The sequence below is a fragment of the Lygodium microphyllum genome, chromosome 12 (genome assembly GCF_053477565.2).
Source record: "Lygodium microphyllum isolate KBCC chromosome 12, Lygodium_microphyllum_v1.1.10, whole genome shotgun sequence".
NCBI lineage: Eukaryota > Viridiplantae > Streptophyta > Polypodiopsida > Schizaeales > Lygodiaceae > Lygodium > Lygodium microphyllum.
The window spans coordinates 108,686,964-108,707,559 of record NC_141146.1 but is presented as its reverse complement, the minus strand read 5'-3'; the positions used below and the strand labels follow the sequence as shown (position 1 = coordinate 108,707,559).

Below are 20,596 nucleotides of genomic sequence, written 5' to 3'. Positions count from 1 at the left end.
CTCATTTCCTGGAGGAACGTCAAGGGGAGAGCGTGGGTAGTGTGAACCTTCAGAATGAGAAAACCTTCCTCTATGATGAGAAACTAGAGGTGATGCTTACTTTGCTTTCATCGTTTACTTTGATTAGATTATGGTGGAGATTCTTATTCTTCTCATTGTAATTCAGATTTAGTCTATTTGGTTTATTGCAGAGGTTGTTTGGAGAAGTAGATGAGTTTCTAATCAGGCACAGAAGAGAGTTCCATGGACACAATGCAGCTCTAAGGCACTACCTGAAGGGGCTTGCAAAATCGAAGGGTTTAGTGCACCACAACAACCTTAGTGATGAAGGTGTTGTGGTCACCTTTTTCTTCAAAACACTCTCCTGGTTTCTCGGTGGACAGCCTATCCCTAGCACCTACAAGAAGGTAATTTTGGTAGAGAAGTTCATAGCCCTGGATGTCTTTGGCTACCAGCCTGCATTCGATGCTCGAGAAGGAGCTATTTTAGTGCCTATGTAGGGCTTGCGTTAGCATTAGGATTAGAAGACAGTGAGCAGTTGGAACCCTATGGAAAGAGCCAGTTAATACAACTCAAGAGAAAACAAGACCAACTTTTACTAGAATATAGACCAACTAAGGGGAAAAAAGATGTATGATGTATTCCGCAACATTTCATTACACATTGTTAATACAGTCCATTGCTTTGTAAGTGGCTTTTTGGTTACAATGTGTTCACTGCATCTAACTACAGTTCCTTCACCCATTGATGGTTAATAAAGTGGTGTTCATGTCTCCATCTTTGTTGTGATTGAAGAGCATTTGAGTTTCTGAATGCTTGAATCTTCTTCTCCCTTTTTGATTGAACTTCCCTCAAAGCTTGCACAATCTTTGATGAACGTAGAGTCTCTTCTTTGTGAAGCTATTGCATTATTCGTCTGTAGAACCACTGGAAGAGTTCATGAAGGCTATTTCCTTTATGACTGCCACCACCATGTTGAGTATGTCTGAAGTATGCATTGCATGCCATATAATGCGACTTCTCCATTCCTTGAGTGCTCCATATGTTTGGATCACCATACTTTTGAATGAAGAATGGTAGATGATTATAGATAATGTGCTGACATACAACAATATCATATGTTTTAGAATTATATCCTGAGACACAAAATGATGTAGGCCAAATTTTGAAGCTTACCATGTAATGTGTTATGTTGTTTTCTGTCCAGGCTGTGGTAAACTATTTTTTGAATTGTTGAAGGCGTGTTTGAAAAACCTTGATGTCCAGAGTCGACCAGGACTCCTTGTCGCACATCTTGAAGATGTTGTCCACTGCACGCCATACCTCCACCTTTGCATTTCTGGATGCAACCTCATGGTCCTTAACTGCAATGTGTAGTTTCCTCCATTTCTCATACTATATCCTACTGACATGGTTGGATGCACACTTTTTAATTGTGTTGCTGATTGATCTCGATAGGAACCGCCTTGCCTTCACTCCACCTATAGAAACCTTTCTAGGAAGATCTTTTTCATTTTTGAAGAGCTTCTGGTCTTGCTCAATTTGAACATTTCCTCCATGAAGCTGCATACTGGATAATACATTTTCAATAGTAGCAATGCCATCATGGCATTCGGACTGATTTCTGATTTTCCATACAAACCCAATGTATAGGTTGATTAGTTTCTCTATGACACGACACATAGCGTGCATAGTACAAATGTGCACATTTGTCAATGGTATATCAAAAATAGGTCAGAAGCTCTTATCCAGCAATTGCCGGTCGGGTGGCTTTGTCCACCACCTATGATCAAGGGTTTTTGCAGGCTCCATGCAATACAGGCATGGTAAGGTCAAGGCTCCTCAAATGCAATTGTATAAGCATTTTAATGTCTTTAAATCAAAGGCCAGGTGCCAAAAAACTTGAAAGGTGCCTCTGTCTCTGGAGCCCCAAGAGGAACACCAAGGAAAAGGGAATTATCTTGCAAGAAAATCTATCTTGTAACATCAATAAGCTTTTATTTCATTCTTTTGATCATCAAAACAAAGAAAACAACAATTCTTCACGCAGCATCATAGTAGATTTCTCCCACAGATTTAATAGAATCAACCATATTCTCCAACATCTTCACAAAATCCATCAATAGAACAAAGAAATAAAAGGAATACACCATCTTTGAATGGAAATCAATCACATAGTATTCATCTTCAATGTCTTCATAGTTCTCTCTCTCAATCTCTCATATACAATTACATTGTTTTGATAGATTTGACTATCTCTGGCTCTCTCTCTCTCTCTCCATCAATAGTACATCATATCCTCACTACAATCACTCAATAATCACTCACAATAACCCTCATTAGGTCGTGGATACACCTCCCAATAGGTATGTCAGATGCGAAGAGGCACCAAAGCCACTACAGTGACTCTTCATAGCTCACCACTGTCACTTCACTCCAATCTTTACTTGAGTCTTCAGCAGCTACTTCTTTGACTTCTTTTAGCTCTTTTGCACTTGTATTCACCTCTTTCCAAGGCTAGAAAACTTTCCCAAGCTACACTCTCATCCAACAGAACACATACAGAGGCATACAGAAGGTCTACAGAGGCTCACAGAAGCTCAACAGAGAGTTACAGAAGATCAACAGAAAGCATCAAAACCACATAACTCATAACAAAACCATTCCAAACCATAAAAAATCACTCAATAAGCTTTCAAACAATCTCAAACCCTATCAATCAATACTCTATCCTTCCATACATAGAGAAAACAGAACAAAACAGAAGCTCAACAGAAGCTATCAGGACCAAACAGAACATATCAGAACATCAACAGAACTTCACATCTCTACTAATAAACATCATGAGCTTAATAAAACCATTCCAACCTATCCAAAACACTCTCAAACCACTTCCAAACCAATCAATTATCTCATAAAATCAACCATTCAGCTCTCAAAAACAACAAAAATCAGCCAAAAAATAGGTCATTTCAACATTCAACATATCCCCACACTTAATAAGGAAGCATCCTTGCGACCCAGGAAAAAGGGAATACAAGTTCATTCAAAAGCTCAACTTTGATCTTCAATAAATTTTCAAAAACAGTCCATCCAACCACAACCCCAACTTATAACCTGTATTTGATATAAAGAATACAACGAAAAGAAAACCCTTTATACATTAACACTTCGTATCAAACTGGAAATAACAACAAACTTGTAAAGGATATAAGAGGTTTCTTCTTCTGCATCAACATCTTCAACTATCCAACCAGCAACACCATCACCGCAATTCTCCAAAAATGTAGCTCGCACGAAAGAAAATCGAATAGGCAACCACCACGATCTTATCACATAAATTAACCCACAATACAAACACTACACACAACACAACCATCTGAATGACCCCTCCAAAAAGAGAGATTTATCATTAAAAATCATCCACAATACATGGCAAAGGTATCAATGGAGATGATCCATTTTGAAAGCTTGGTGATTTCGAAAACCATCCATGGACAAGGATTCATCTACAAATGTCTTGGGAGGATTCTGAAAAAACTGAAGGCAGCACATCCTTTCCAACAAGATAAGGTATCTGCTAGGCAAACAGGGGGCATGAAAGTATAAGACATCCAGTTTTGCTGGGAATCAATGCTCACATTGACATTCATGCACAACTTTGGAATAGATTTTGAATCATTATGAGAATGCCTATGCATATACGCCAGGTACCAAGTAAAATGAGCAGTTAAGCGCACAGAAGGATCTGCAGACTGAGAATATTGCTGAGCAAAATGCAGATAATTTTGATAAGCCTGACTAGCACTTATCCATTCTCCTAGGATCAATGGCCAATTGATTTGAGTTCCAGTAAGGGAATCATTTGAACTCTAGCCTCTTCTTCGAAGAATCTTCTGATCAAAACCTTGATATCCACTAACCAACTGAGGAGAATTAGGAATAGAAGTGTTAGGAGACGCAAGAGGGACTAATGAAAGAGGATGAAGTGATGGATAGGAAAAATCATAAAATAAAGAATGGATTAAAGATGGATTTGCTGAAAATTGAGGAGATTCGATTAAGAAAGGCATTAAAAGATAAGCAGGAAAAGTTGATAGAATGTCAGGGGATGGGGAAGGACAAGGATCAGGAGGTAGAAAAATTTGATCTTCAATAAAAGAACAATGGGTAAATATAGGAATTTGAGGAGATCCTTGAGGTTGGAAAAGAAGGGGTAAAATGACCTTTGGGTTAGATTGAAAAAGGGAAATATAAGCATCATATCTATGAGCCATTTGTTGATAATGAGTTAGGCATGGTAAGGATGGTCCTAAAGCTTATCTACGATGATAGGCTTCAAAGAAAGAAGTATCAAATGGGGGTTGGTTGGAGAGATAGGCTAAAAGATCCACCCTCAGTTGCTTAATGTTCTGGGCATGAGCTGAAGCTTTGACCTGACGGTGATTCAAAATGATAGCATCAACCATAGTGTGCCATGAAAACTCAGGACACTTAGCCACCTTTGAAGAATATCCCTGGAACAACTCATCAATCCTCAACACCAAATGTCGGACATACAAAGAAGCTTGCAATACCACATCTCCGACATACCAAGCCAGATCTTCATCATCTGGAATCAGTAAATCACCCCTCAAATACATATAGGACAGAAGCATCGTATTTGGAGTGACAGAGTCTTCAAAAACCATCCTCACTACTTCTATCAACAAATCAGATGACCATGCCCCACTCCATCCATCCTCTAGAGTAGGTAAATGTTGAGATATAGAGCTCCACTCGTGATATGCTAGGGTGATTGTTGTGCATTTATATCATCGACTTGTTAGTTGCAGATGCGGTTGGTACACCGCCCATGAATAATAGCTAGATGATAGCCATCCTTATCTACTCTAGTTCGTGGCTCAGTTAGTATGCCATCTTAGTTAGTTGAGTTTGGTTTGAGACCCATATATAGGGTTCTTCTATTTCTTTGTACTAGAGTTCTTTTTGGCTTACACAACTAAGAAGAGGAAAATTGTTTTCAGCCTCCACCTTTGTGTGTATTCCCCCATTCTGCAAGCAAGAAAGCTACAAGTGAGACTCCTTCCTTCTCTCCCACAATCTTGACATGGTATCAGAGCCTTGTTCGTGGTAAGGAGCTCAAGAAAACAAGTCAAGTTCGCGGTGTTCTGATAAGAGGACTAGTGTTACTTTCATTTTTTTGTTTGGGAGCAAGTCTCTGCAGGTAGCATAGCCGGAAAGTGCAAGAGTGCATTGTCTTAGATTGAGACGTCCTTCGTGGTGTAACAAGAGGGCAGTATATGCTGCAGAAGAGGGCTTTAGCCTGTGGTTGCTTTGTTTTTTTTATTTGAGGCCATTTCGGGGCCTGCTTTGGAGGCGGAAGTTTTCTTCACGCACTTAGGAAAAGGCCATGTTTTATGCTGTGCGACCACTGTTCTACAGGTCGGTGAAAAGTTACTGTAGAAATTGCATCGTATGCCTGTGCACAGAGACATTGGGAGTTACAGAATTATCCTTGTTGCCTGTTGATGCAAAATCATCACTAGGAAGTGACTGTGTGGTCAAATACCACTTTTGTCAGTTTTGCAGATTTGCCCTTGTGAGGCTGAAGCTGTGTTCTTTGCAGTGACAGAATTTTTTGCAGTGTTCTGTAATGGCATATGATTCTCTTTCACAGATTGTCACTGAAAAGCTTGACAAGAACAACTTCCAAGCATGGAAGTTTAGAATGATGAATTTCCTAATGGGAAAAGGATATTGGGAATTCGTTGCAGGAAATGAAGAAGAACCAATTCTTCCTTATGTTCCCAATCAACAGCAAATGCAGACATTTAAAGCATGGCATGAGAGAGCCAGGAAAGTTATGTAATGGCTATCTATCAGCATTTCAAACTCTATGATTGTGCATATTCAAGATGCAAGTACGCCAAAGGAGGCATGGGATACTTTGTCAAAAATGTATAGCACAAATCCGAAAGCCAGGAAAATGCAGCTCAAGCAAGAGTTGCACAATGTGCAAAGAGAAAGTATGAGCATCAATGACTACCACATGAAGGTGAAGAAGATTGCAGATGCACTTGCTTCCATTGGGTCGCCAGTGGAAGATGATGATTTAGTTTCTGTGGCCTTGAATGGTCTAGGAAAGGATTATGCATAGTTCCGAACATCCATTTCCGTCTGTGAAATATTTTCTGATTTTGAGGAGTTAATTACTCTTCTAATTTTTGAGGAGCAGAGAAATGGTGGTGCATCTTCTTCAGGGGGAACTTCAAAAGAAACTGTCTTCTACTCAAATGCTGGAAGAGGTAGAGGCAGAGGTAGAGGAGCCGATGTGGAGGCCGTGGTAGAAATCAAAATATGCAGCAAACTCAAGAAAACCAGTCCTATGGAGGAGGACGTGGTAACTCTAGAGGCAGGGGGAGCCGAAGAGGTCGTGGTGGATGGCAAAGAGGCCAAAATGCAAACAGTAATGTTGAATGCTACTACTGTGGTAAAATGGGTCATATGGCTAAAGATTGCTATAAAAAGCAGAATGACATCATGAATGGAAAACTGCAACAAGGGAATTATGCATCTTCTAGTAGACAGGGTGATGACAGAAATGAGCATTTGTTTATGGTGCAGCACATGAATAATTCTATGACAAGTGCAGAAGAAAGCAACGATGTATGGTATGTTGACTCAGGTGCATCAAACTACATGACAGGTCATGCAGAATGGATGGAGGATGCAAGGAAAATGGAAAAACCAGGATTTGTGGAGACTGGTGATGATACTGCACATCCTATTGTGCAGATTGGAAAAATTCCTTTGTCTATGCAGGATGGGAAAAAGAAATACTTGTCCGATGTATTTCATGTCCCAAATATCACCAAGAATCTAGTTTCAATTGGTCAAATGGTTGAGCAGGGCTTGCAGGTTAGATTTAATCCTCACGGATGCTTTGTTGAGGATATGAAAAATAAAGGTCACTTGATAGAAAAAGGAAAGAAGAAGGGCAGAATGTTTACGTTGGATGCAGACATGTCTGAATTGAGTGCAACAATGTTTACACATGGGACCGGTGTAGTTGCAGATATTGATATTTGGCATAAACGCATTGGTCATGTTAATGTACAGCGACTTAAATCAATGTAGGCCCAAAATATTGTTGCAAGATTGCCTAAATTCAAGGTTGCAGAAATGCATAAGATATGTGAAGCCTGTCAGTTTGGAAGACAGGCAAGGAAACCATTTCTAGACATGTTCAAGAGAGTAAGAAGCCATTGGAATTAATCCACTCTGATGTGTGGACTACTAAAGCTGCATCTGTTGGAGGCTGTCATTATTTTGTCACTTTTATTGATGACTATAGCAGAAAAGTTTGGGTGTATTTTATGAAAAAGAAAAGTGAAGCTTTTGGGCATTTCAAAACTCTTAAAGCTATGGTTGAAAAAGAAACAAGCCTGCAAATAAAATGCCTAAGGTCAGATGGAGGGGGAGAGTACCTCTCAAATGAGTTTGCAAGGTTCTTGCAGGAGCATGGCATAAAGCAGCAATATTCATGCAGTCATACCCCACAACAAAATGGAATTGCAAAAAGGAAAAATAGGCATATTGGAGAGGTATCTTGTGCCATGCTCAACGAAAAAGACTTGCCAGATTTTTACTGGGCTGAAGCAGTTGCTACAGCAGTCTACATAATGAACAGGACTCCCACTGCAACAATACATGGGATGACTCCAGAGGAGAGGTATACTAGTAGAAAACCAAATATTTCTCATTTGAATATTTTTGGTTGCATTGCCTATGTTCATGTGCCAGATGAGTTGAGATCCAAGTTGGATCCAAAAGCTGAGAAGTGTATCTTTATTGGTTACTCTCTACAGCAAAAAGGGTATAGATGCTATAACCCTTCTACTCATAAGTTTACAGTGAGCAGAAATGTTGTTTTTTATGAGATGAGTAGCTAGTATAAACCAGTAAATGTGATTGATGATGTAGATGCACAAAATGGTAATGTTACATAAAATTCACAGCAGCAGTCACAAGATATTAGTGGACCTGGAGCGTCCTCTAGCAGTGGTTCACATTCTTCGCCATGGACAGGCAGATTGAGATCATGAGAATATTCTCAAAGCAATGCAGATAGTGGTATGCAGGTATCACGAAAAGGAAAAGAGAAGGTAGATCAGCCCATGTTTGATGTGAATGTAGGTCACTCTTATGTGGATGGTGAATCCAATGGCTCAGAAGAGAGCATTGATGATGAGTTGGGTATTCCTTCTGTTGTTACCCCTGGAGTAAGGAAGACCAGGGATGTTTTGAGAGCATTTGGAAGTGAGCCTACTTTGCGCAGGTCTACTAGAGCTAGGTATCCTGTGGATAGGCTGAAATATGATGGATTTACAGCCATTCACTATGCCTATATAGTCAAAGTGATACAGGAACTAGAACCCACTTCTTTTGAGCAAGCCATGGGAAAAGAAAAATGGGAGAAAGCCATGGATGAAGAAATGGATGCTTTGGAAGCAAATACTACATGGAAATTGGTACCTTTGCCTAAAGATAAGAATGCAATTGGTTGTAAGTGGGTTTATAAGGGGAAGCACAATGCAGATGGCTCTGTGAACAGATACAAGGCAAGATTAGTAGTCAAGGGGTATGCACAAACATATGGCATTGATTATGAAGAAACATTCAGTCCAGTGCAAGGATGGCAACCGTAAGAGCAGTCATTGCTATGGCTGTATCAAAGGGATGGTCTTTACATCAGATGGATATAAAGAATGCCTTCTTACATGGTGATTTGCAAGAAGAGGTCTATATGGAGCAGCCACCAGGTTATGTCAACGTCCTGGAGCAGCGGGCGGGCATCGCGGCGGCAGCGTCCAGGGGCGAGGCACGGCGTCCAGGCATTAGGCGAGGGACCAGGAGCCGGGCCAGGCGGTTGTCAACGTCCAGGCGGGGGCGACAGGACAGCGGGCGGCGTTACCAACAGGAGGCGGCATCGGCGTCGACTACGGGGAGAGAGGTCGCAGGAGGCAGCATCGGGCGGCGCTGCGAGACTCCAGGGCGGCGCTGAGGGCAGCAGGGCGGCAGAGAAGGCTTCGCCAGGCACAGGGTGGAGGGGGGAGAGGAGGGAGGGAGGAGGAGAGGAGGAGGAAGAGGGGGAGGCGGAAGGAGGGAGAAGGAGAAGGGGAAGGGAAGGAGGAGGAGGGTGGGTGGAGAAGGATGAAGGAAGAGGAGATGACGGATGAGAGGAAGGTGGGGAAGGGAAGCGGGACACAGGGGAGAGAGAGGGGGAGAGAGGGTGGTTGGGAAGGGACGCGGGAGGAGGGAGGATAAGAAAATTGGTTTTTTTTGTGTTTAAAAAAAAAGAAAAAATAAATAAATAAAAGTTTTTGTTAAAGGCATGCCTCCGTCCCGCGCACATGCGCGGGGCGGGGTAAAAAAATTTGCCATGACGGGATCAGAATGGCGCCGGGATATCGATACGAGGCATGCGGACGCAACCAGGGCGTGTGGAAACGCGTGAAATCGAAAACGAGCGCGTTCACGCCGCGCGGGACGAGTCGCATGAAACACATATAAATAAGGAAAAATTAATATCTCACAATCCGGGCATCGAAACGAAATGTTGTAAAAACAAAAATTGTGCAGGACGGCAGGGGGAAGATAGGAAAAAGCACAACAGGGGTTCCAGGCGGTAAAGGGCGTTCACATGCAAAAAACGCAAAAAACGGGTGCAAAAACGCAAACGAAAATTAATATCGAAAGATCCGTGCATCGGAACGAAGTGCGAAAAAAATGAAAATTGTGCAAAAGCACGCGCCTGATAATTCTATCATGTCAAAATATGGGTCCGACTGAGACAAGACGCGTTCACATGGGAAAACCCCAAAAAAGTGACCCGAAAATGGAATCGAAAATTAATATTGGACGAACCACTGGCCGGAATGACATGCAGTAAAAATAAAAAATGTCTGCATGAAGGGGTGGCACAGGGTTGTCATGGTAGAATGCAGTTCCGACAGAAATAGGAGGGGTTAACATGCGAAAAACACCAAAAAGACACCTGAAAACACATTTAAAAATTAATAATGAAAAATCCAAAAGTTGAAAGAGGGTGGAGGAAAAAGGAAAAAGGTGGGGGAAGGCACGATGGACACGGCTGTCAAATCAAATTTGAATTCTGATGTAAACAGGGCAGGTTCACATGGAAAAATATCAAAAAGACGCACGAAAAAGTCTCGAGAAACCGCAAAAAGTTAATATTGGACAAACCGTGCATCGGAAGGACACGGAGTAAAAAGGAAAAATGTCAGGGAGAAAGGGGTTGGCAGGGCTATGACTTTAGATCACGGTTTCGAAATAAGAAAAGTGCGTTCACATGGAAAATCGGCTAATATGCGCAAAATCCTTCAAAAATTAAGACCGCGAGAACCGTGCATCGGAACAGGGGTGGGTAAAAAGGAAAATTGGACAGTTTGAAGAGACGAACAGGACTATAAGTTTGGATTGCAATTGGGGGGAACGTAGAGTGCGTTCACATAGAAACACAACAAAATAAGGGAGAAAGAAAAATGAAGGAGGAACAGCCCTAAGGGAGGGGTGATAGTGGACAGGTGGGTGGGGAAGGGACCCAGGAGTGTAACAGAAAGTCACGGCATACATGCATGATCCAAGTGAGACATATGCAAGGCAGTATACAAGGTAGATGCGCAGGGATGCGTCCCCACACTTAAAACCTTAACGGGTAGGGTTGACCAAGCAATAGGGACCTAATACCACTCAACAGACCAACTGCTAACATCCCCACACTTAAAACATGATCGTCACTGACCACAGAAGGTGTAGGATTAGAAAAACTTGGCCCATGTTGTCCAGAATCAAGGTTGACTGGCAATGGCACATCCACTGTCGTTGTCGGCTGCAGGAGGTACCAAGGTATCTTCACCACACATGTCCGTTGTGGCAGGGACCATGCGATAGCACCCAGGGAGGTAGCTGGTGAAAGAAAGAGGAGGAAATTCATCGATGATGAGGAATGTTGCACTCAACTCACAATCACTCATACGGAATGAAGAGCAGTCACTCACCCCATGACTAATATCACTCGAGGAAAGCAAGATGAAAACCCATGTCTCACACCCCGGTTTAGGAAGCGACAAAGGAATGGCGTAGAGGGAGTATGCTAGGGTGCACAGTTGATGGTGCATCAGTGCGTCCAACCCATCTAGCATAGGTGCAAGCAGGAAGGCCAGGGAGCCTTACAGTGTAGTGTACAAAACAGAGTGACGTGTCCTGTGCTGATGGCAGAGACCCACCCGTGGGTGCATAACGAAACGAGAACATACTTGACTCCAAGTGTCGTAACATCCCTCAAATCTCGCCTCTCAATAAGTGATTGAGAAAACACCACTCACACTCAGCCCCCCCTCTGTCTCACGCTCTGTTGATAGATACAGAAGGCCAGCCCGTTCCTAAAACCCATTGATGTTAGCCTCATGGCCACTTGTGCAAAGGTTGTATGCCTTGTGCACATTTGATGGTGCAACTGTGCATCCCGCCCTATGTTGGCATACGGTGCGAGAAGGAAGGCCAGGGAGCCTTATGGTGCAGTGCACAGGAATAAATCGTGCTTTGTGCATTGAGAGGCATGTCCCGTGCATGCAACACTCCGTTCACACTTCTCACCTCTCATTTGATTTAAAAGGAAAAGACTGGTCACTCGCCCCACCCTCTGTCTCACTCGTATTTAATAAATACAGAGGGCAACCATACTCACTTCCCCATCTGGTTAGGATGAAATCTCACATCACTCAATTGTTTGTCGATGAAGATCGCGTCATCAGTTGTTGAAGAGGCATACCCAGCGAGGTAGCCATCAGATCGAACGTGGGGTTAGATAGGAACATGGCGTCTACTAGAGGATTGTCAAACACTTTGCAGAAACGCACAGGACACAGCGTACCAAGGGAGGTAGCTTTGGAACTGGATCCTGAGGATGTCAAATGATGAATCCACTTTCTGGACTACTGGGTGTTGCCACCTTTTCCACAGCCAGCTTCTCACCCAAGGGTGTTTGCCACCTTTTCTTGGAGCAAGGCCTGCTATGACAGGGAATTGCTTCCTTTTCTCCCATAACAATTTTTTTTTCTTTATTTTTTTTTCTTCTTCTTTTTTCTTGTTTTCCCCTATTCTCGAGGGTGTCTCCACCTTTTCTCGAAGAATAGGTCGGCATGACAGGGACCAAAGTCCTTTTCTCCCATGATCGATATATCTTCTTTTTTTTTTCAAGTAACAAGAAGAATGGTAGAAATACCATGTGTCAGAACCATCCTCGCCACTGTCGCTGGTGGAAAATAGAGGATAAGAGATCAAGGCTAGAAGATGGGGCTGAGGGGACAGAGGGTTGCGTCCACATCATCAGGAGTGGCTGAAGAACAACTGAAAGGTGAGAAGGATCGAAGCTTGCACACAAGCTATGGCGGGAGAGCAAGAGCAAGAAAGAGAGAGACAAGAAATGGGAACTCCAACAGTCACAATGTGTGACCGGGCCTTCCTTTATTTACTAGTCACTAAAATGAATGTAAAGAATAAAGTGACGTGATGGGCGCCCGCCACCTGCAGTGTGCAGTGGCGGGTACTGTCAGTGTAGTAATACACAGGGCGGCACGGCGGAGACGCCTTTACCCCAACAACCTCCCACTTAAAGGCGAATCTTCCCTAGTGAGAGAGAAAAGAAAAAAAGAAAAGACAGTACAAATGTACATAGGTACAAGGGATGAGGAAAGGCAACATCTCATCCAATGCCCATCAATCTCCTGAAGAAGGCAAAGCGCTTAGTAGTGAGGCTTTTCATGAGCATATCTACAGGATTCTCGTCAGTGGAGATCTTGACAAGGTCAACAGACTTGTCCTCCACAACACCACGTATGAAGTGATACCTCACCTCAATGTGTTTTGTCTTCGCATGGAAGACCGGATTCTTAGCCAACTGAATGGCACTCATAGAATCCGAATGCAGTGTAGGTATAGCATCAATCCCAAGGTCAACAACTAGATGGCCTAGCCATATGGCCTCCTTGCAAGCCTCAGTGGCTGCAACATACTCGGCCTCAGTGGTAGACAAAGCCATACACTTCTGAACCCTGGACATCCAAGAGACAGCCCCTCCACCATAGGTGAATACATAGCCAGAAGTGGACTTCCTACTATCTGCATGTCCTGCATAATTGGAGTCAGTGTACCCCACGACCCCTGTATCCTGGCTGCCATAGCAAATACACATATGTGCTATGCCCTTCAAGTACCTCATGATACCCTTCACGGCAACCCAATGTCTGCTGCCAGGTGTAGCCATATAGTGTGCCACAACACCAACTGCATGCGCAATATCTGGATGAGTGGCTATCATGGCATACATCAAACTGCCCAGGGCTGAAGCATAAGGGATCTTGGCCATCTCGGCCCTCTGCTCATCTGTCTGCGGCAATGGACAATCAGCCTGTGATACCTTCACATAAGAAGGTAATGGACAACCAATAGGCTTTACGTCCTACATGCGGAAGCGCTCAAGGACTTTATGAATGTACTCCCGCTGTGAGAGATACAAAAGCCCCTGATGCCTATCGCACTTAATGCGCATCCCAAGTATATGTGAGGCCTGTCCCAAATCCTTCATCTCAAAGCTCTCCTTCAGCTGAGATTTAAGAGCATCTAGCTCATCATGAGCTTTCCCTGCTATCAGCATATCATCAACATAGAGTACCAAGATAAGCAAACTGCCATCGCGGGCTTTGTTCATGTAAAGACATGGATCCATAGCACTCCTGCTGTAGTCCTGTGACTGCATAAAGGCATCAAACTTATGATACCATTCCCTAGGTGCCTACTTCAAGCCATACAAGCTCTTCTTCAACTTGCACACTAGGTGCTCCCTGCCAAGTTCTGCAAAGCCCTTAGGCTGATCCATATAGATCTCATCATGCAAGTCCCCATGTAGAAAAGCCGTCTTGACATCCATCTGATATAGATCTAAGTCAAGCTGTGCAACCAAAGCCAAGACTAAGCGCAGGGTGGTCATCTTAACCACAGGAGAGAAGACCTCATCAAAGTCCACACCATGTTCTTGCTTAAAACCCTTTGCTACCAATCTAGCCTTGTATGCCGGCTTGGGGTGTCCAGGGGTACTTTTCAGCTTGTACACCCACTTGCATGGCAAAGCCTTCTTGCCCTTAGGCAAGGCAACCAAATCCCAAGTCTCATTCTTATGCAGGGAGTCTATCTCAGAGTGCATAGCCCTCTCCCAGGAGTGACTGTCACCCCTGCGCATAGCCTCATCATAAGTGAAAGGCTCTCCTGCATCTGTAACCAAAACATAATGCATAGAAGGCTGAAATCTGTCAGGTGGATGTCTGTCTCTAGCAGACCGTCTCACCGCAGGCTCTGCTGCTTGTCTAACTGCTTGTCCAACACCCTAGCCCTGTGGAGGAACTGCTGCAGGCTGTACTACTGGCTGTGCTGGAGCTCTAGGCTCCTCTTGAAAGATCACTCTACGGATCTCAACCACCTTCTCAGGCTGCCTGTGCATCTTGTCTTCATGGAAGACGACATCATGGCTGCGTACTATTTTCCGTGCCTGCGGATCCCATAGGCGATAGCCCATCTCTCCTAACTCACCATAGCCAAGGAATATGCATTTAATGTTCTTTGGATCCAATTTACTCCTCTTGTCCTTGGGCACATGGCAGAATGCCTCACATCCAAAGACACGAAGATGCGCATAAGAGGGTGGCTTACCAGCCCAAACTTCCTCTGCAACCTGGAAATCCAATCCACTGGAAGGCGATCGGTTTATGACATGCACTGCCGTACTAACTGCCTCAGCCCAAAAACTCTAGGGTAGGCCTGCATGGCTAAGCATAGAGCGCACACGCTCCTGAATAGTCATGTTCATGCGCTCAGCCAAACCATTCTGGGGTGGGGTGTAAGGGGTGGTCAACTGACGCTTAATACCCCTGTCATCACAAAACTGCTCAAAATCATGCGAGACATATTCTCCCCTATTGTCAGTCCTAAGGCATTTCAGCCTATACCCAGTCTGGTTCTCAACAAGAGCAAGCCAAAGCTGAAAAACTGCCAAGACATCGGACTTTTGCTTTATAGGATAAGCCCACACTTTCCTAGAAAAATCATCAATGAAGGTAACAAAGTACTTCGCGCCACCCATAGACATGCAAGGCATAGGCCCACAAACATCGGAATGCACCAATGCCAAGGGCTTACTCATGCATGGCCTACCCGATTTCTTATGCATAGACCTATTCTGATTACCATAAAGACAATGGTCACACGAGTCAATCCAAAGGCGGAAGATACTGCAAACCAGATAACATTTTCATTCCCTTCAAAGACATGTACCCTAAACGAGCATGCCAAAATGATACATGTGGGATAGAACCCACTGCCAAAACATGGTCAACTGAGGACCCAGATACAACAAGAGGATAGAGGCTGCCAGCCTTGGCGCCTCTAGCAAGAAGCCCAAGTAATCTTCCAGGTAGAATCCCCAAAACATACATGAAATCCTGCATCATCTAGATGTCCTGCAGACATAAGACTGCGCGTAAGCACAGGTACATGACGTACATCCCTAAGCAAAAATGAACTTCCAGTGGAAATTTGCAACTGAATATCACCCATGCCCACAATATCAAGAGACCTGTCGTCTCCAAGTCTGACTGAACCAGATATAGTGCGGTAAGAGTGGAACCACTCACGGTAAGGCGTCACATGGAAGGATGCTCCTGAATCCAATAACCAGCACTGTGCATACATACTAGATGTCTCAGTCAAGTGTGAAGCATCAGAAGAACTAGCTGCAAGTATAAACTCATCACCACCATCGGACTCCTCAGTCTGCGTGACATTAATTTCCTCAATCTTGACGCTGGACTTCGCAAGTACTATGCTGCGATCAGAGGACTTGTCCTGCATTTTATCTTTCCCCTTATCCTTGCGCTTCTCATTGCGCAACTCATGACACTGTGGTCTAATATGGCCCTTTTTCCCACAATGATGACAAGTGACATTTGCATTGCGCCCACGCGACTTGCCACGAGATTTGGACCGACCCTTCTGTGAGTCACAGCCACGGTTATTACCACGATCATTCCTGCCTCTAACTGTCAAAGCATGACTACCACGAGAGGCATCCAAGTTTTTGCGATTCACCTCTTCCTGAAGAAGAGCACTCTCAACACCTTTGCCAATTTTAGAGTAGCACTAGAGGCACAAAGAGCAGTGCGGAATACATCCCATGACTCATTCAGAGTCCCAAGCAAGAAAAGAGTAATTACTTCCTCTCCAAAGGTGATATCCTGCGAAGTCAGGTTCTTCAGTATAGCATGGAATTGGCTCAAGTGAGCAGACATAGTCGCATTATCCTTCATGCGCAGATCCATAAGCTGCTTCAACCAGTACATCTAACTCACCAGACTTTTCTTATCATAAAGATTCTTGATTTTATTCCATAGATCCCATGCACTCTGTGCTTCCTCAAATACATTATAATGTATCTGTTCAGTGAGAGACAATACAATCGTGGACTTGCATAGCTCATCAAGTTCAAGCCAGTCGTCATTGTCCATAGTTTCAGGCTGCTCCTCACTCAACCGAAGTGGCTTAATCTAAGATTTCTGTACCAAGACCTGCCAAAATTTGACTCTTCCAATAAGAGTAGTTGGTACCATCCAAATTTGTAATGTTAAAGATTGCACTATCATGCGAAGATGACGCCATTATGCAGGCTGGAAATGCCCAAACAGTCCAAATCTGCTTGTTGTTTTACTGCAGAAACTGCCCAAAAATGACCAAAACGAGGTCCAAAGGGCAAGCAAAGTGTGCCAAAAGTTGCTGCCCACTTAATACTAGGTGCGGTACACAAAATCAAGATATTTCAGTATGAAAAGTACACCTCAGTCCACCAATAACTGCTTGCTGTAATAAATTGCATGTATGCAATCTAAAGAGCAAACTGTCCCAAAATAGGATCCAATGTCAAGCAAACAATGCTAGGTCCAAAGCCGGCATGAAATGGACATAAGCAAGGCCAATGATAGTGAAAAGAACATGAGCTTGACACCAAAGCATGTCAAAATAACATCTGTCAGTGAAAGGCACACCCCTAGACACTTTAGACAAAGTGTTCCTGTAACTGCCAAAACCTGACACAAATAGGTGTCTGCTCAAAGAGAAAGATCCAAATATGAGACTCAGCTCATAAGCATCCTGTGAACCAAGAGTACATCAATGCATATCCATAAAGATCGGAGTATGATCCCAAAGTCTCAATGCGTATGTAGCTGCTCAAGACATAAACTGCTCCAAATACATGTAAGTGCTCCAATAGCATGCAACTGTCAAAGGTCAAGCAAGCATGTAAAATGCTCCCACTGGCACAAAAGGCGTACAAAGCGAGCTCAGAAGCTCAAACAACCCAAGAGAAAGCACCAGTGATAAGTGACCATGTCACTGCATCAAGCGCATCCAAGAGAGCATGACATACATGAAGCACCGGTCGTATTAACCATGAAGCAATACATAAGCCCAAATAAGCTCTCGGTCAACTCAATGACATCCAAATAGCAACCAAGATCAGTGATCAAGTAAGCCGGGAATGCTCAAATACATCCAAATCCAAGCTCCAAATGTCGGTATGGCATACACGAACCAAAATAGCATATGGCACGAACCAAAGCATGTAATGCAAAAGCCTAACTGTCAAGCAGAGACATGAGGCATAGGCGGTCCACGAGCATGCCAAGTCGGGTCCAAATGCCAGTGAAGACGGAGCTAATGTAAAGCTCAAAAGCATCCCATAATCTCATACATATGCTCCAAGTCGTCCCCAAATGTCAGAGACATCATGCCAAAGCTCAAGGCATACATCCGGTATCGGTAGGTAAGTGCGAAAGCATGTAAAGTACCTTCAGCCCACTGTTATTCCAGCATGTATTTACTATTCTAAACAGTAGATTTCAGCCCCGTATTCAAGCCAAAATCGCTCCAAGTTGTCCCCAAATGTCAGAGACAGCATGCCAAAGCTCAAAGCATACATCCGGTATCGGTAGGTAAGTGCCAAAGCATGTAAAGTACCTTCGGCCCACTGTTATTCCAGCATGTATTTACTATTCTAAACAGTAGATTTCAGCCCCAAATTCAAGCCAAAATCATGGTCAAACCAAATGCATACATCCCCAATACATCCGAGTAGGAAGTAGACCGCATACGGGCATCAAATAGCTCCAATGGAATGAGGCATAAGCAACAAATGTCAGTGTCAAGGGTGCTGCCCTGTTTCCAGCACTGTTATGCAATAAAATGACAGTTTCAAAACTGAGAATGATCAGCTCCCAACTTCAACGTCAAGCCAAAGCATCAAAATGACATCCAAAAGTGGCTCAAATGCCCTCCAAATAGGCCAGTGATGAGTGCTCCATGAGCAACAAAGCATAAGGCTGTAAAATGTGGAGGTCAAAGTTTAAAAATGGGCGCCATATTCAACATGTTGAGGCCTGGAGTGCTGCTTCCAATCACGTGGCTAAATGTTGAGTGTGGGGGGGCTCAATGATGGCCCAAGGTAGGCACATACCAAGCCATGAAGGCCCAATGCAAAGGGGAGGGAATATATGAGCTATGGAGCTCAAGAAGAGTGGCTGCCCTTTGTTCCTGCCCTGTTTCAAACTAAGAATACACTCAAATGCCTGCAAATGCTGAAGCAATACCTCAAGGGCAAGGCCCTGATGAAGCTCAAGAAGGCCGGGATGGGATGGAGCTCGGGAAGCCGGGGAGAGTCGGGAGCTCGAGAGGTCGGTTATGGCTACCGGGATGGAGACCCAATGCCTGAAGTGAGTCGATGTGAAGGTCGAGAATCACCGAGTCGAGCTCGAGCAAGAGAATGCCAAGCTCTGATACCAATTGAAAGGTGAGAAGGATCGAAGCTTGCACGCGAGCTATGGCGGGAGAGCAAGAGCAAGAAAGAGAGAGACAAGAAATGGGAACTCCAACAGTCACAATGTGTGACCGGGCCTTCCTTTATTTACTAGTCACTAAAATGAATGTAAAGAATAAAGTGACATGACGGGCGCCCGCCACCTGCAGTGTGCAGTGGCGGGTACTGTCAGTGTAGTAATACACGGGGCGGCACGGCGGAGGCACCTTTACCCCAACAACAACTATCAGAAGTAGAATCATAAGAGTTATAGTGCCACGCCAATGAGGGAAAGGATCAGGTGACCGTGATTGTCAAGATCCCCAAGGAGGAAAGTATTTCTTCAGGCGATATCCATTGATCAGGAAGGGATCATCAGAGGCATCAACGGTCTGCACTTGGACTGCACTTGGACAGAGCCATTAGGGTTGACAGCAAGTACCTTATATGGGCCCATCCACCGCTGTTGAAGCTTGCCAGGAAACTTGCCAAATCGTGAATCATAGGCTAGGACCAAATCACCTTCCTTGAACTCCTTGTGCTTGATGAAGCTGTCATGGTAAGCCTTACGTCGAGCTTGCGTGGCTTCCATGCACTGTAGAGCCATCCTGCGAGTTTCGTCCAAACATTCCAGGTGCAGGAGACGGCGTTGCAGTGAATCATCGTCCCCCAAATGCTCTTTGATAGCCACTCGCAAAGAGGGCAATTCCAGTTCAACAGTGAAAACAGCTTTTGTACCATACACCAGCTGGAAGGGTGTCTGTCATGTTGCTACTTTATGGGAGGTTCTGTATGCCTAGAGGGCCTCTGTAAGTCGATCATCCCAACCACGACGATGTGCGGAAATTGTTATTGTCAGAATCGAGCAGAGGATGCGATTCGTGACTTCAACTTGGCCATTGGCTCTGGGGTAATAAGGAGTGGACTTGCAATGGCGGATCTTATACAGCTCTGCCAACTCTTCCATGACTTTATTAATAAAATGAGTGCCTCTGTCACTTACCAGCTCTAGGGGACTGCCAAAACGGGTGATGTTATTCGCATACATGAACACGGCCACACTGTTACCATCATCCCGCTTTAGGGCTTTAGCTTCACACCACTTTGTGACATAATCCGTACATACCAAGATGTATCTATTCTGTTTCCTTCTAGTGGGAGGATCGATTGGGCCAACAAAGTCGATGCCCCACTTCTCGAAAGGCTTCAAAGGAAGGATATGTTGCAGTGGCATGGCACTGTTCTTGGTAGGTTTCCCCATTCGCTGACAAGCATCACATAGCTTGCAGTAATCATAAGCATCCTTGTGGAGGGTCGGCCACCAGTAACCTGCTAACGGAGCTTTCCTCTTCTGAGCACTTCATCTTTGCCTTTCTTGTACAGTGCACCACCTAACAGGGTGTAGGGGGCTGATTCTAACATGAGCTTCTTCCTTTCCTGACTAGAACTACTAGGAGGGTACTGTTGGGTTTCCATTAGATTGGCAATGTTTGCATACCAAGGGGTTACAGTTTCTACTAGGAATAGGGAAGCATCAGGGAGGTCTGGATCATCCTGCTCCTCGTCTGCAATCTGTGGGATACGCGATAGATGATCAGCCAGAACATGGGAACG

General features: G+C 44.2%; 1 pseudogene; it reads right to left on the bottom strand.

The window, feature by feature from the left end:
• Positions 1 to 900: 900 nt before the first annotated feature.
• LOC148028148 (uncharacterized) overlaps positions 901 to 20,596 on the bottom strand; it is a 32,549-nt pseudogene continuing 12,853 nt past the window's right edge.